Source organism: Lipotes vexillifer, unplaced genomic scaffold (genome assembly GCF_000442215.2).
Source record: "Lipotes vexillifer unplaced genomic scaffold, Lipotes_vexillifer_v1.1 scaffold22, whole genome shotgun sequence".
Lineage (NCBI taxonomy): Eukaryota > Metazoa > Chordata > Mammalia > Artiodactyla > Lipotidae > Lipotes > Lipotes vexillifer.
Window position 1 is genome coordinate 968,749 of NW_006779050.1, and position 16,610 is coordinate 985,358.

Sequence of the window (16,610 nt, forward strand, 5' to 3'; positions counted from 1 at the left end):
TGGAGAGCAAGTTTTATGATTTTTTCCACTTTACCTCTTTTTGTGAGGGTATATGTGTATGCTTCTATGTAAGATTTTGTCTCTATAACTTTGCTTCCACCATTTGTCCTAAGGTTCTATCCTTCCCTTTTTTTTTTCCTCTAAATAATTATTTTTTTAATTCAATAACTTTATTATACTTTATTTTATTTTACTGTATCTTCTTTCTTTCTGTATTTTTTCCTTCCTTCCCTCATTCCTTCCTTCCTTCCCTCCTCCCTCCCTCCCTCCTTTCTTTCCTTCTTGCCTTCTTCCTTTCTTTTCTTCTTTCTTTCTTTCTTCCTTCCCTCCTTCCTTCCTTCCCTCCTCTCTTTCTTTCTTTCTTTCTTTCTTTCCTATTTCCTCCTACTTATACTAATTCTCTCTACTTTCTCTCCCTTTTATTCTGAGCCGAGTGGATGAAAGGCTCTTGCTGCTCCAGCCAGGAGTCAGGACTCTGCCTCTGAGGTGGGAGAGCCAACTTCAGAACACTCGTCAAGAAGAGACCTCCCAGCCCCACATAATATCAAACGGCGAAAATCTCCCAGAGATCTCCATCTCAACACCAGCACCCAGCTTCGCTCAACGACCAGCAAGCTACAGTGCTGGACAACCTATGCCAACCATATAGCAAAACAGGAACACAACCCCACCCACTAGCAGAGAGGCTGCCTAAAATCATAATAAGTCCACAGACACCCCAAAACACACCACCAGACGTGGACCTGCCCACTAGAGAGACAAGATCTAGCCTCATACACCACAACACAGCCACTAGTCCCCTCCACCAGGAAGCCTACACAACGCACTGAACCAACCTTAGCCACTGGAGACAGACATCAAAAACAACGGGAGCTACGAACTTGCAGCCTGCAAAAAGGTGAACCCAATCACAGTAAGATAAGCAAAATGAGAAGACAGAAAAACACACAGCAGATGAAGGAGCAGGATAAAAACCCACCAGACCTAACAAATGAAGAGGAAATAGGCAGTCTACCTGAAAAAGAGTTCAGAATAATGATAGTAAAGATGATCCAAAATCTTGGAAATAGAATGGACAAAATGCAAGAAGCAGTTAACAAGGACCTAGAAGAAATAAAGATGAAACAGACAATGATGAACAACACAATAAATGAAATGAAAAATACTCTAGATGGGATCAATAGCAGAATAAATGAGGCAGAAGAACGGATAAGTGACCTGGAAGATAAAATAGTGGAAATAACTACTGCAGAGCAGAATAAAGAAAAAAGAATGAAAAGAACTGAGGACAGTCTCAGAGACCTCTGGGACAACATTAAACGCACCAACATTCGAATTATAGGGGTTCCAGAAGAAGAAGAGAAAAAGAAAGGGACTGAGAAAATATTTGAAGAGATTATAGTTGAAAACTTCCCTAATATGGGAAAGGAAATCGTTAATCAAGTCCAGGAAGCACAGAGAGTCCCATACAGGATAAATTCAAGGAGAAATACGCCAAGACACATATTAATCAAACTGTCAAAAACTAAATACAAAGAAAGCATATTAAAAGCAGCAAGGGAAAAACAACAAATAACACACAAGGGAATCCCCATAAGGTTAACAGCTGATCTCTCAGCAGAAACTCTACAAGCCAGAAGGGAGTGGCAGGACATACTGAAAGTGATGAAGGAGAAAAACCTGCAACCAAGATTACTCTACCCAGCAAGGATCTCATTCAGATTTGATGGAGAAATTAAAACCTTTACAGACAAGCAAAAGCTGAGAGAGTTCAGCACCACCAAACCAGCTTTACAACAAATGCTAAAGGAACTTCTCTAGACAAAAACACAAGAGAAGGAAAAGTCCTATAATAACGAACCCAAAACAATTTAGAAAATGGGAATAGGAACATACATATCGATAATTACCTTAAATGTAAATGGACTAAATGCTCCCACCAAAAGACACAGATTGGCTGAATGGATACAAAAACAAGACCCATATATATGCTGTCTACAAGAGACCCACTTCAGACCTAGAGACACATACAGACTGAAAGTAAGGGGATGGAAAAAGATATTCCATGCAAATGGAAACCAAAAGAAAGCTGGAGTAGCAATTCTCATATCAGACAAAATAGACTTTAAAATAAGGACTATCAGAAGAGACAAAGAAGGACACTACATAATGATTAAGGGATCGATCCAAGAAGAAGATATAACAATTGTAAATATTTATGCACCCAACATAGGAGCACCTCAATACATAAGGCAAAAACTAGCAGCCATAAAAGGGGAAATCGACAGTAACACATTCATAGTAGGGGACTTCAACACCCCACTTTCACCAATGGACAGATCATCCAAAATGAAAATAAATAAGGAAACACAAGCTTTAAATGATACATTAAACAGGATGGACTTAATTGATATTTATAGGACACTCCATCCAAAAACAACAGAATACACATTTTTCTCAAGTGCTCATGGAACATTCTCCAGGATAGATCATATCTTGGGTCACAAATCAAGCCTTGGTAAATTTAAGAAAATTGAAATTATATCAAGTATCTTTTCCGACCACAACGCCATGAGATTAGATATCAATTATAGGAAAAGAGCAGTAAAAAATACAAACACATGGAGGCTAAACAATACACTACTTAGTAACGAAGTGATCACTGAAGAAATCAAAGAGGAAATTAAAAAATACCTAGAAACAAATGACAATGGAGATACAACGACCCAAAACCTATGGGATGCAGCAAAAGCAGTTCTAAGAGGGAAGTTTATAGCAATACAAGCCCACCTTAAGAAGCAGGAAACATCTCGAATAAACAACCTAACCTTGCACCTCAAGCAATTAGAGAAAGAAGAACAAAAAAACCCCAGAGTTAGCAGAAGGAAAGAAATCATAAAAATCAGATCAGAAATAAATGAAAAAGAAATGAAGGAAACAATAGCAAAGATCAATAAAACTAAAAGCTGGTTCTTTGAGAAGATTAACAAAATTGATAAACCATTAGCCAGACTCATCAAGAAAATAAGGGAGAAGACTCAAATCAATAGAATCAGAAATGAAAAAGGAGAAGTAACAACTGACACTGCAGAAATACAAAAAATCATGAGGGATTACTACAAGCAACTCTATGCCAATAAAATGGACAATCTGGAAGAAATGGACAAATTCTTAGAAATGCACAAACTGCCAAGACTGAATCAGGAAGAAATAGAAAATATGAACAGACCAATCACAAACACTGAAATTGAAACTGTGATTAAAAATCTTCCAACAAACAAAAGCCCAGGACCAGATGGCTTCACAGGCGAATTCTATCAAACATTTAGAGAAGAGCTAACACCTATTCTTCTCAAACTCTTCCAAAATATAGCAGAGGGAGGAACACTCCCAAACTCATTCTACGAGGCCACCATCACCTTGATACCAAAACCAGACAAGGATGTCACAAAGAAAGAAAACTACAGGCCAATATCACTGATGAACATAGATGCAAAAATCCTCAACAAAATACTAGCAAACAGAATCCAACAGCACATTAAAAGGATCATACACCATGATCAAGTGGGGTTTATTCCAGGAATGCAAGGATTCTTCAATATACGCAAATCTATCAATGTGATTAACCATATTAACAAATTGAAGGAGAAAAACCATATGATCATCTCAATAGATGCAGAGAAAGCTTTTGACAAAATTCAACACCCATTTATGATAAAAACCCTGCAGAAAGTAGGTGTAGAGGGAACTTTCCTCAATATAATAAAGGCCGTATATGACAAGCCCACAGCCAACATCATCCTCAATGGCGAAAAACTGAAAGCATTTCCACTAAGGTCAGGAACAAGACAAGGTTGCCCACTCTCACCACTCTTATTCAACATAGTTTTGGAAGTTTTAGCCACAGCAATCAGAGAAGAAAAGGAAATAAAAGGAATCCAAATCGGAAAAGAAGAAGTAAAGCTGTCACTGTTTGCAGATGACATGATACTATACATAGAGAATCCTAAAGATGCTACCAGAAAACTACTAGAGCTAATCAATGAATTTGGTAAAGTAGCAGGATACAAAATTAATGCACAGAAATCTCTGGCATTCCTATATACTAATGATGAAAAATCTGAAAGTGAAATCAAGAAAACACTCCCATTTACCATTGCAACAAAAAGAATAAAATATCTAGGAATAAACCTACCTAAGGAGACAAAAGACCTGTATGCAGAAAATTATAAGACACTGATGAAAGAAATTAAAGATGATACAAACAGATGGAGAGATATACCATGTTCTTGGATTGGAAGAATCAACATTGTGAAAATGACTCTACTTCCCAAAGCAATCTATAGATTCAATGCAATCCCTATCAAACTACCACTGGCATTTTTCACAGAACTAGAACAAAAAATTTCACAATTTGTATGGAAACACAAAAGACCCCGAATAGCCAAAGCAATCTTGAGAACAAAAAATGGAGCTGGAGGAATCAGGCTGCCTGACTTCAGACTATACTACAAAGCTACAGTAATCAAGACAGTATGGTACTGGCACAAAAACAGAAAGATAGATCAATGGAATAGGATAGAAAGCCCAGAGATAAACCCATGCACATATGGTCACCTTATCTTTGATAAAGGTGGCAGGAATATACAGTGGAGAAAGGACAGCCTCTTCAATAAGTGGTGCTGGGAAAATTGGATAGGTACATGTAAAAGTATGAGATTAGATCACTCCCTAACACCATACACAAAAATAAGCTCAAAATGGATTAAAGACCTAAATGTAAGGCCAGAAACTATCAAACTCTTAGAGGAAAACATAGGCAGAACACTCTATGACATAAATCACAGCAAGATCCTTCTTGACCCATCTCCTAGAGTAATGGAGATAAAAACAAAAATAAACAAATGGGACCTAATGAAACTTCAAAGCTTTTGCACAGCAAAGGAAACCATAAACAAGACCAAAAGACAGCCCTCAGAATGGGAGAAAATATTTGCAAATGAATCAACTGACAAAGGATTAATCTCTAAAATTTACAGGCAGCTCATGCAGCTCAATAACAAAAAAATAAACAACCCAATCCAAAAATGGGCAGAAGACCTAAATAGACATTTCTCCAAAGAAGATATACAGACTGCCAACAAACACATGAAAGAATGCTCAACATCATTAATCATTAGAGAAATGCAAATCAAAACTACAATGAGATATCATCTCACACCAGTCAGAATGGCCATCATCAAAAAATCTAGAAACAATAAATGCTGGAGAGGGTGTGGAGAAAAGGGAACACTCTTGCACTGCTGGTGGGAATGTGAATTGGTTCAGCCACTATGGAGAACAGTATGGAGGTTCCTTAAAAAACTACAAATAGAACTACCATATGACCCAGCAATCCCACTACTAGGTATATACCCTGAGGAAACCAGAATTCAGAAAGAGTCATGTACCAAAATGTTCATTGCAGCTCTATTTACAATAGCCCGGAGATGGAAACAACCTAAGTGCCCGCCGTCGGATGAATGGATAAAGAAGATGTGGCACATATATACAATGGAATATTACTCAGCCATAAAAAGAAACGAAATTGAGCTATTTGTAATGAGGTGGATAGATCTAGAGTCTGTCATACGGAGTGAAGTAAGTCAGAAAGAGAAGGACAAATACCGTATGCTAACACATATATATGGAATTTAAGAAAAAAAAATGTTATGAAGAACCTAGGGGTAAAACAGGAATAAAGACAGAGACCTACTGGAGAACAGACTTGAGGATATGGGGAGGGGGAAGGGTGAGGTGTGTTAGGGCGAGAGAGAGACATGGACATATATATACTAACAAACGTAAGGTAGATAGCCAGTGGGAAGCAGCCGCATGGCACAGGGAAACCGGCTCGGTTCTTTGTGGCTGTCTGGAGGGGTGGGATAGGGAGGGTGGGAGGGAGGGAGACAAAGAGGGAAGAGATATGGGAACATATATATATGTATAACTGACTCACTCTGTTATAAAGCAGAAACTAACACACCATTGTAAAGCAATTATACCCCAATAAAGATGTTAAAAAAAAAAAAAAAAGAAAATATAAAAGAGAATAAGTGGCTTCATTGTAATGTTGTGGCATTACAGATAGGACAAATCAGGGGCTGAAATAGATATTCTGTTTTCACATATTAAAACTACATGTAATTCTTCAGCTCTTAAAGCAGCGTGTTGCCCATTCGAAAGGGCATCTGTTCTCTCATTTTACCCTCGCAGTAAACGTCTTCAGTGAGTTATATGAACTATTTGTCTGTACAGCCCCAATTCATTAGATAATTGCAAGTGCGGGCCCAATGGTCCAACCACCATTCCGACTGTAAATTTAAATAACACTTTTCCCTGTGTTCTCTCTGCATAATGGTATGATCTAAGCAAATAGTTTTTGCCTCCAGGCCACGTTGGTCATGGTCGTTCCACACTGGTCGTGGGTCATAGACTCACAGGCCCCCATATCTGGAAGGAACCTCAGGGACCACCTAGTTCAGCCGCATCATTTTGACAGGTGAGGCTGAGGGGGACTAAAGAAGGTAAGCCACTTGTCTAAGACCATAGAACTGATTACTGGCCATGGGTCCAGGCGACTCCCGTCACCTGTTGGTTGCTGAGTTAAGATTTGGGAGAGCACAGGTCCTCTGACTTGTCTGCAAGTACACTTTTCACTAAACTTTCCAATTTGATTACACGGTTTTTGTTTTGTTTTGTTTTGTTTTAATGTATTTATGGAGTGAGCACTAGGTCAGGGAAAAGGAAGCCTGGCTTTTCTGACTCTATCCCTTATAAGCCTGGCGAATAAGACTTATTCCCCAGTTTTTGTCTATAAAAGGGAGAGCGGGATGCCCGCCCTGCCACCTAAGCAGGGCTGCTATAGGATCAGATGAGGTAATAAAGGAGAAAGTACTTTGAAAGAAAGACCAAATGGACCCTTGTAAGAGCAGGCTTTTGGGGTCACAAACCCCAGCTCTGCCATATGTTGACCCTTGGTCAATGAAGTTCATAAATGGGAATAAAGCTTATCATCTTATTAAATCTGCTTGAAGATTGAATGAAACAGTGTATAAAGTACCTGACACAAGGTGGACTCTCAAGAAATGGTAGCTATTATCAAATCATTAAGATACTTTACAAATAACAGTGGATGGTAATCTGAAATCCCCAACTTGGTGGATTTCAGCGTCTGTGATCTTTGTGTATCTTCAACTCTGGGAACTGAACACAGTCAATAACTAGAGATGCATGATGCATTCATGTTGAGCTGAACCGAGTGAACCCAAATGTGTTTATACTTATAAAATGGCTCGCTAGAAACCTCAACTGTAGAATTTATGAAGGAAAGAAAATGGTTGTTTTTGAAAACCGGTTCTGAACTTACTCAGGTTGGTTTCAAAACAATGAACTCTTCCACTTATCCGAATTAAAAATCTAATAAACACTGTGTCGGGGGAGATAAAGTCCAAAGCACAGACCAGGCGGGACTTTGCACCTCCAAATGGCCTCGAGCCAGGTTGTCCCTCTGGTACACAATGTGTGTGTATGTAAACGCCTCAAAGAGCCAGGCAGAGGTGTCCTCCACAGCACCAGTGCCCGGGGGCCGAGGCTCGTTGGGAAAATGGAAACTCCACACGCAGACCTTCCCCCACGTTGGAAGCAGGAAGGGCCCTCTCAGGCTCTTGTGCCGTACTCCAGTTCCACTCTCCATTTACAGGGAAGAAAAGGGATTGAAAAATTAAGCTGATGCATCGTTGTACACATACATTTCATAAAGTCCTCATTAGAAAGTAAAACCACAGGGTGGGAGTGATCAAAATAAATTGTATTGCCATGAAGTAATTAAGAGAAAATCAGGCAATCATAAGGTGATAAAAGCCTATTAGTTAAAGGGCCTGAAAAACACAGCGGGTTGTAAAAAATTAAATTCTCACACACAGGAAAAAAGTGCAAATACATGCAATTGTCTCTTTGAGGCAAAGAGTCAGATTACTGATGTGTGTGAAGAGTTAAAATCAAAGCCTTAAAAAACGCGAGGTGCAATTTTATTTCTCATCTGTCCTCCGATGTGAGGATTTCTGTCTTCTAAATTCTTTTCTTTCCTTCACAATAATCTTACAAAACAGTTTTGTTCTTATTAGAAGATCCGTTTTTTTTTTTTTAATGACATGTAAGAGCATGCAGTGAATTTCACATAGATTTCCAGCTCATTGGGATCATTCTAAAGCTATAGTCTTCAGATATCAAAAGAATCTTATTCTAATGCCATTATTAGAAATGAAGAAAACTGAGGCCTGAGGAGGTTAAAGCCAAGTCTGCGCTTGGCCATTGGGCTGGTTAATGGGAGCAGATCTGATTCTAGAGACCAGATCACTTCTCTTTCCCAACTCAGAGCTCTTTCTACCAGCTTCCTTGCTTTTTTGCTGTGATGTTAGTTCTTGAAACATTTGGTCTATATAAGAGGTCAGCACACTTCTGTAAAGGGAGACAGAGTAAATATTTTTGGCTTTGCAGGTCATAGGTTCTTTCTTGCAGCTACTCAAGGTCTGTGGTTGTAGTTCAAAAGCAGCCATAGCCGATACTTAAAAAACTGAGCATGGCTGCATTCCAGTGAACTTGTTTACAAATCTTAGGGTGAGATTTGACCTGCAGGTGGTAGTTTGCTGACCCCTGTTCTATATCATTTTTTCAATAATCATTAAGGAGCCCTTAAAATAACCTAAACCGACATTTCTAGATGTCATAAGGATGTTTCTGTGGGAAAACTGACCAGTTCCCTAGGTCAGGTGTGTATTTTTTTCTGAGCACTCTTCTAAATTCTCTGAGGCCATCCTCAGTGAGCCCAGTCCTTGGCACTCCAGTGGCAGAAGCCCCAATTTTGGATTAATCTTACTACCCCTCTCTCCCCGTTTCAATAGCAGGTGTCCCGACGATGCAGGCTGGTGCCAGTACACAGTGACCTTGCGGGTCTCCCAGGATAGGCCTCTCTTTGTCCACAATGGCTGATCTGAGCTTAAGGCAGGGATCTAACTACTTTTCTGCAACTGGATAAGTATTTGCCCTATAACACTTCAAGTAAACGCTCTTTTTGGCACTGATCAGAAATGCCACATTTATCATGTATGAACCTTCCATATGCACATAAGTCTGCCTGTAGATTTTCACTTCTGTTTCATTAGTCTATTTGCCTCCATGAATCTTTGTAATATCATATCTTCTTCACCAAGAAAGCCTTTGCCAGATTTTCTTTTATGTCTTTTAATAAAAATGTACAGTTTTCTTCCTATGTCTTGTCAACATTTTCATGTTTTTAAAAAACAAGCTACATGTCACTGATTTCTAACATAGCAAACAGGAATATAAGTGACTGTAGCCTGTGTAGTGAAAGCATGAAAGACTAACCTTTAAGCAATTGAAGACAAGAGCCTGAGAACGCCCTGTCATTTCCATGTCCTCTTTGGTACTGGGAGTGACTGACAGATGTGTACCCAGATGAGAAGACAGAGTGGGCTGTGCTGGGAAGAAAACAGAGAGCCAGGCAACTTTATAAAGCACCTGGGCCCAGCCCAGGAGCCAGGTGGCCTAAGCCGCTTTTGGTGAGGTGTCTGGTCAGCAGCCCCATGGAGAGGGGTCAGAAGCTGCCCCCGGGGCAGGGACTGCAGGGGCCTGGGGCATGCAGCACCCTCCTGTTGGGTTTCACAAGCTTTGGGGTTTGATTTGGATAAAGTCAATCCATTTATATTTCCCTTATTCTTGCCTCCTTCCAGATCTCGGCTTCTCCCTTTCTGGCTAACTGGCCCCTGTTCTTGCCTTGTACCCATGTTGTTTCAGCCCAGCCTGCCTTATTTCAGTTACTTGCTTCTCATTCTTGCATTCATTTCTGTGCCTGTGTCTATTTGAACTGATTTATTTGGCATTATGTGCGCGTACTACCTGACTCTAGTCTCCTGACTTCTCCGACTTTGCTACTAGAATGATCTCCATCGGGGCCATTTTGCCTTCTGGTCTTCCATTCCTGGGATATCCCCCTGCTGCTCTGGCAACCATTTATTTCCTAGGAACATCTCCCTGCTGGCCTGCTGGCCTCTCGGACAAGACTCCAAGCTAACCCAATGCCTTTATCTTCCCCACAACTCATTACTGTTCTAGTTCATACTGGTAGCTAATTTCAATTATTCCCGTGTGTGTGTGTGTGTGTGTGTGTGTGTGTGTGTGTGTGTGTTTACATTAACTATTTACTAAGAGATATCAAATGCATTCCACAGAGTCACTTCTCACTAACTCTCCTGTTTATTGTATAAAGTCCTGTGTTAAGGGACTTCCCTGGTGGCGCAGTGGTTAAGAATCCACCTGCCAACGCAGGGGACACTGGTTCGAGCCCTGGTCCAGGAAGATCCCACATGTCGCGGAGCAACTAAGCCCGTGCTCCACAACTACTGAGACCACGCTCTGCAACTACTGAAGCCCGTGCGCCTCAACCCCACGCTCCACAACAAGAGAAGCCACCGCAATGAGAAGCCCGCGCACCGCAACTAAGAGTAGCCCCTGCTCGCCCCAACAAGAGAAAGCCCACGTGCAGCAATGAAGACCCAGAGCAGCCAAAAATAAATAAATAAATTTATTTTTTTAAAAAAAGTCCTGTGTTAAATGAAGTTCTGCAGGTATCTTATCTGAACCAGGTGGATCCAGTCATCATATGGCTTCACTTCCCTGGCGAGCATACTGGGCAGCTCAGGTGAGCAGTGCCCCTTATACTATGGTGGATGCTACCGAATGGGTTATTGTTGTTGGTTTTGCCATTCCCCGTGGCAATTAGCATATCATTGGATGTATATTCTCATGTATAAACATACCTATTGTATAAGCTGAGGCACATCTATATCAGGATGTGGAGAGTAGTATCGCCAAAGAATTCCAGCTTATACTTATGACTGGAATTCACACTAATACAGAGGTCTCAACCATGGTCTTAGAATTAGTTCGGCAAGTTTTTAAAAGATACAGATGCCCAGACCCCAGTCCAGACCCATTGAAACATAATCCCTAAGGGTGGGCCCAAACATTGGTATTTTAACAACTTTCCAGATGATTCTAATGTGCAGCTGAGGTTGAAAGCTGCTGTTTTAGCAGAACTCCTAGAAGGACCAGCTGTCCTGCTACACACTCTGCTGGCACCAGACCTGTCTCTCAAACTGCAGAAAACTTATGGGAACCCAGCCTGTGATTTAGGTCACACTATCTAACTTAGTATTCAAAACTTGGACTTTTTTTTTTTTTTTGGTCCTTTCTCTGTTGTGTTAATCCTTCAAACCCAGAAAGCGATATATCAGAGAGAATTATTTATAGTTCTTAAAAGGGCCACTTCAATGCCCAGATCCCATGGGTTTGTCTCCACAGGGAAATGGCTGTGGTGTTTTTGAAGAGTCTGGTAAGAATTTCAACAGAATGAAAAGTTCATTGAGTATTGGTGGAATGGAAGCAAGTCCACAGTGGAATACTACTGTTGAAACAATATTGTATCAGTCAATCTATCCAGATGTAAATTGGACACACAGCAGCTAGTCTAAGCAGAAAATTAAATTATGAAGGGATAGGTTGCAGGTACGAGTTGTGCCCAAACCTTACCCTGTGATTATTTCTGTGAGGCCCCTGTTGTTGCCTTTGGAGGGCCAGATAGGGCAGTTCACACAGGATCTGCGGCTGGAGCCCTGGAAGTTTTGTTAGTACCTAAGCCCACCCCCATCCCCGCCCCACGAATGCCTTCACTACCAACTTTGCTAAGGGGACTTTCTCACAGTGTTCTTTTCTGAGTGGAAATCTTGACACTCTGCAAGATTATGCGCAGCTGCAAGCATTGCTGGGAAACTGACTGATTTTTTTCAATACCAAGAAAGCAAGACAGATATCATGAGAAATTTCTAAAACATAGGAAGGATGTTTAAAAGGTATAGAATGGCGTCTAAGAATGACAAACACCCTGCCGTGCTCTTTCCTTTTCCTTACCAGAGGTACCCTGGTATGCAACCACTCAATAAAAACTAACTGGAAAATACTTGCTGTCCATCATCTGTATGTCTATGTGATTTCAAAACTCTGGCATTATCGCTCCTTGGAATGTGCGCACTCTGTCTGATCTCTAATAATAGTAATAATGGAGTGGAAGAAGGGCTTTCTTCTCTGCTAAAGACATTCTTGTTCTCAGTGGTGTTGGTGGGGATAGGTTGTAAAGGGGAGTGTAAAGAGGCCGAGAAGAACTTCCCTCTTAACTCTATCCAAAAAGAAAAAAAAAATCAACCCTGGAAGAGTTAGTGCCCTGACGCCCATGTACTTTCATTTACACACAAGGTGTCCCTGAGGTCCAGAGCTGGACTTCACAATTTAAGAAGTTTACAGGGATTTCCCTGGTGGTCCAGTGGTTAAGACTCTGCACTCCCACTGGAGGGGGCACAGGTTCGATCCCTGGTCGGGGAACTAAGATCCCACATGTCCAAAATTAAAAATAAATAAAAATAAATAAAAATAAAAAGTTTACCAAGTACTTGAAGCAAATTTTGAAAGAGCTACATTAAAATACTAATAGAGGGGGCGTCCCTGGTGGCGCAGTGGTTAAGAATCCTCCTTCCAATGCAGGGGACACAGGTTTGATCCCTGGTCCGGGAAGATCCCACATGCCGTGGATCAACTAAGCCTGTGCACCACAACTACTGAGCCCGTGTTCTAGAGCCCGTGAGCCACAACTACTGAAGCCCGCTCGACTAGAGCCCGTGCTGCACAAAAACAGAAGCCCCCGCTTGCTGCAACTAGAGAAAGCCCACGCGCAGCAACGAAGACCCAATGCAGCCAAAAATCAATAAATAATTAAATTTATGAAAATAAATAAATCGATTGTACTCCAATGAAAAAAAATACTAATAGAAAAATTAGAGCTTTGAGGAAATGTGGTAAGAGAATGCTGTGAACGTATGAAAAAAATTTTCAGAAAATACAATAGATTTTATGGAGAAGATGGTACTCTTTTTATCAAAGACAGGAAAAAAAAGGATTTTTTTTTTTTATTATGGAATAACAGGAAGGGTTTTTTTCATACCAAAGAGACAGTTCCCCCACAGTTTGCCCTCAGGACACTCAGCGAGTCCCCTGGCCCTTCAGTAGAGGCCGTTCCCATCTAATACAGATGGCTTCCAGGAGGACTCGCCTAGAGGGGATATAATGACCCAAATAATCTCTTCAAGTCTCTCAAAGCTTTTGATGCTGTGAAAAATCTTTTTTCTAGTCCTCCAGTGGAAACCAAATAGTGTCTTCAAGCATACTGGTGAAGTTTATCCATTCATATGAAGCCTCTGGGTAGTAAGTGGAGTAGGTAGTAGATGCACATCTGAGAACGGGCCTGCCCAGGGCTCTAGCCTTGCCCTCTCCCTGTAGCACGAACAGTGTGCATTCATCTGGTCCCTTGTCCTCATACCCAGGGCAGCCCTGGGCTTCTTGAAAGAAGCAAAAACTCTAAAACACAGACTTCAAAGACAAAGGGGATTCTATTTTAATATTTTTATTTCATTAAACTTGGACCAATTACGAAAGGTCAACAAACAAGATAAACATTGGTCTGTACGTCTTCCAGAAAGGCTGAGGAAGGAGTGGCCTCAGAGCAAAGCACAATATAATTAAATATGCACTGACTGTTGACGGTGCACATTCAATTCTGTTTCCATCCAGGAGGAAGAAAAGTTGCATGGGGGAACACTTACTGGGTTGTAAAGCTATGTAAAGATGTTACCATTTCTTGAACTTCCAAGTTCCATTCTGTCCTTTGCTGTTGGGAACCTGCCGTAGATGCCAAAGAAGGGTCAAAGTGTAAAACACAGGGGGCCCAGGCAAATATTTCAAAGGATGTGTTTGTTTCCATTCAAATTATTGAATAATGAAAGAATGGGAACAAAAATATCTTGATATTATCATTGAGCATTTATTTACCAACCACTGTAAACACCTTACCTCAATTTTATCTTCATAAAATGCCTATGAAGTACCTATCACTGAAGAAAAGGAGGTTCAGAGATGTCAGGGAATTTGTTCATGGCTAAAAACTGGATTTACCCATAATCTTTCCACTTCTCTACACCATAGCCTTGGGCAGGCTTCACTGCGATCAGCAGCTGTCGGGCATTATGATGGACACTATTGGTGCCCTACCACATCTTCCTGGCTTTACCACTTCAGTGCATATTGCCCAGCTTCTAAGTTGATTGTTCTTTGCCTGAAGACTTCTTCTGGTTGATCTTGAAGCTCGTTCTGCTCCTGCAGCAAGTCCAAAGCGTCCGTGCACGAGTGCCCCACTTGCCCACGAGCAGCTGTCAACGAATGACCGAGAAGAGCCAGTCTATAAATACCCAGCCCCTTCATCCTTCAGGTGGGGCCACTCTAAGACACATCTTCTATGCCGACATGAGGTCCTCAGCAAAAATAAGCTTCAGTTATCCCTAGCAGGAACGTGCTTGTCCACAAAAGAAGGTTCTTTCCTTCCCTCTCTCATTTCCGCACTTCCCTACCAGTGTTTCCTAGCATTGCTATCCAAATAAACCACTTGCACTTGGATCCTTGTCTCAGGATCAGCTTCCAGAGGAACTCAAAGTAAGGCAGTTGTATGTGTGCCTTGCTACTCATAAATGGAGGTGGGGACTGAGGTAACTGTGATGGTTTGATGGCAAAAATGACCATCAAATTCTCCAGCCCTCTCTGTATCCATACCCTTTGTAAAGTGAGGTTTTAGCTCCTCCCATCAAGAGATGGAGTGTATTTCTCCATCTCTTGCATCTATGCTGACCTTTTTCTTTTTTCTTTCTTTCTTTTTTATTTTTATTGTTTAACATCTTTATTGGAGTATAATTGCTTTACAGTGGTGTGCTAGTTTCTGCTGTATAACAAAGTGAATCAGCTATGCATATACACATATCCCCATATCCCCTCCCTCTTGCGTCTCCCTCCCTCCCACCCTCCCTATCCCACCCCTCTAGGTGGTCACAAAGCACCGAGCTGATCTCCCTGTGCTATGAGGCTGCTTCCCACTAGCTATCTATTTTACATTTGGTAGTGTATATATGTCCATGCTACCCTCTCACTTTATGCTGGGCTTGAAACGTGCTTTGGGCAACAAAGTGAGGGAAAGTGATAGTGTGCTGGGTTGAGCCTAGGCTCCATGAAGCTTTCTGTGCTGCTCTCCTCTCTCTCTCTCTCTCTCTCTCTCACACACACACACACACACACACGCACACACACAGTCTCTCTCCCTCTCACCTGCTCTCTCTCAGATGTCTTCTACCTCTTTATAAACAAGCCTAGGCTACTGTAGTGCTGGGGGATGACGTAACACATAGAGTAGAGCTCCCTAGAGGTTGAAGCCATCAGACAGCAGCCCGCCCCTGGCTGATGCACCCGTCGACTGCAGATACATGATCCAGTCCAGCCGCTCTCAGCCATGTCTGGCCCAGATCAGCATAACCACCCAGCAGACCCAGAGACGTAGAGGCAAAAATAAATATTGATGTTGTATGCCACCGCTCTTTGCTATACAGCACTTTCACGGCAACAGTTCACTGATGCAGTTGCTGCAAGCTCTTCTGATTTCTGTTCTTTCCACTTCCTTCCTTTCACTACACTTTTTCTGTACATATTTACTTTCTCTATTCCTCTCTGCTAGTGTTTGTAAATATATTATTATTTCCTTCTGATGACTGATCAAGCTGGAATTGCTCAACAATGTGTAGTGGACTCTGCCATTAATTTTACTGTCACCTAAAATTCCAGGAAGTCTTTGTAGGCCTTTCCTTCAGTTACTCTGCCTATTACAGGCTGAGGAGCAAGGATATTTTTATTTAACATTATAATAGAAGAAATCGTCTAAAGAAGGGATGGAGGGCTGAGGGAGCATAGAGGCCCTCAGAAGACAATGGAAAAGGAAGATTCTCTCCAAAAATATATCTTTTAAAACAGAAAAGAGAAGATGGGAAATAAGAAGATGCCTTCATTTTTTTTTTTTTCATTCTATAAATGAGCCGCTATTATGTGCCAGTTACTGTTAGGTGCTAAGGATGCAACGGTGCATGAAAACATGGTTTCTGCCCTTGAAGAACTGAAGTTCTAGTGGAGGAAAAGCTAGAAAAAAAAAGAAAAAAGTTAAATAATTCTCCATGCTCTGAAGGCTTAAGAGAGGATGTGTAAATGTGAATTTCTCAGGTGTGGGGGAGGTTCAGATGAGCGAGGAGTTCCTCTGGTTTCCCAGCAGGAAAGGCCCTGGTTTCCCAGCAGGAAGCTTAAAAAGACATCCAAAGCCAGAGGTCCAGCAGGGTAGGGCCTGTCCCAGGGGAGGGGAGGGGGTTTGACAGAGACCCAGTTAAGAATTACCTTGTTTTTCTTTTAGATTCCACATATATGTGATATCATATGAAAGAAAAAAAGACACAAATGAACTTATTTCCAAAACAGAAATAGACTCACAGACACAGAAAACAAACTTATGGTTACAAAAAGGGAAAGGGGAGTGGAGGGAGAGATAAATTAGGAGGCTGGGATTAACATATACATGCTACTAT

The 16,610-nt window shown here is 41.3% G+C and overlaps 1 non-coding gene across 1 annotated transcript; it reads left to right on the forward strand.

Moving 5' to 3' along the window:
• The first annotated feature begins 12,422 nt into the window (after nt 1-12,422).
• TRNAG-CCC (transfer RNA glycine (anticodon CCC)) lies at nt 12,423-12,495 on the forward strand. The gene has a single exon. It is a non-coding gene; the product is annotated as a tRNA-Gly (tRNA).
• The last annotated feature ends 4,115 nt before the right edge of the window (nt 12,496-16,610 follow it).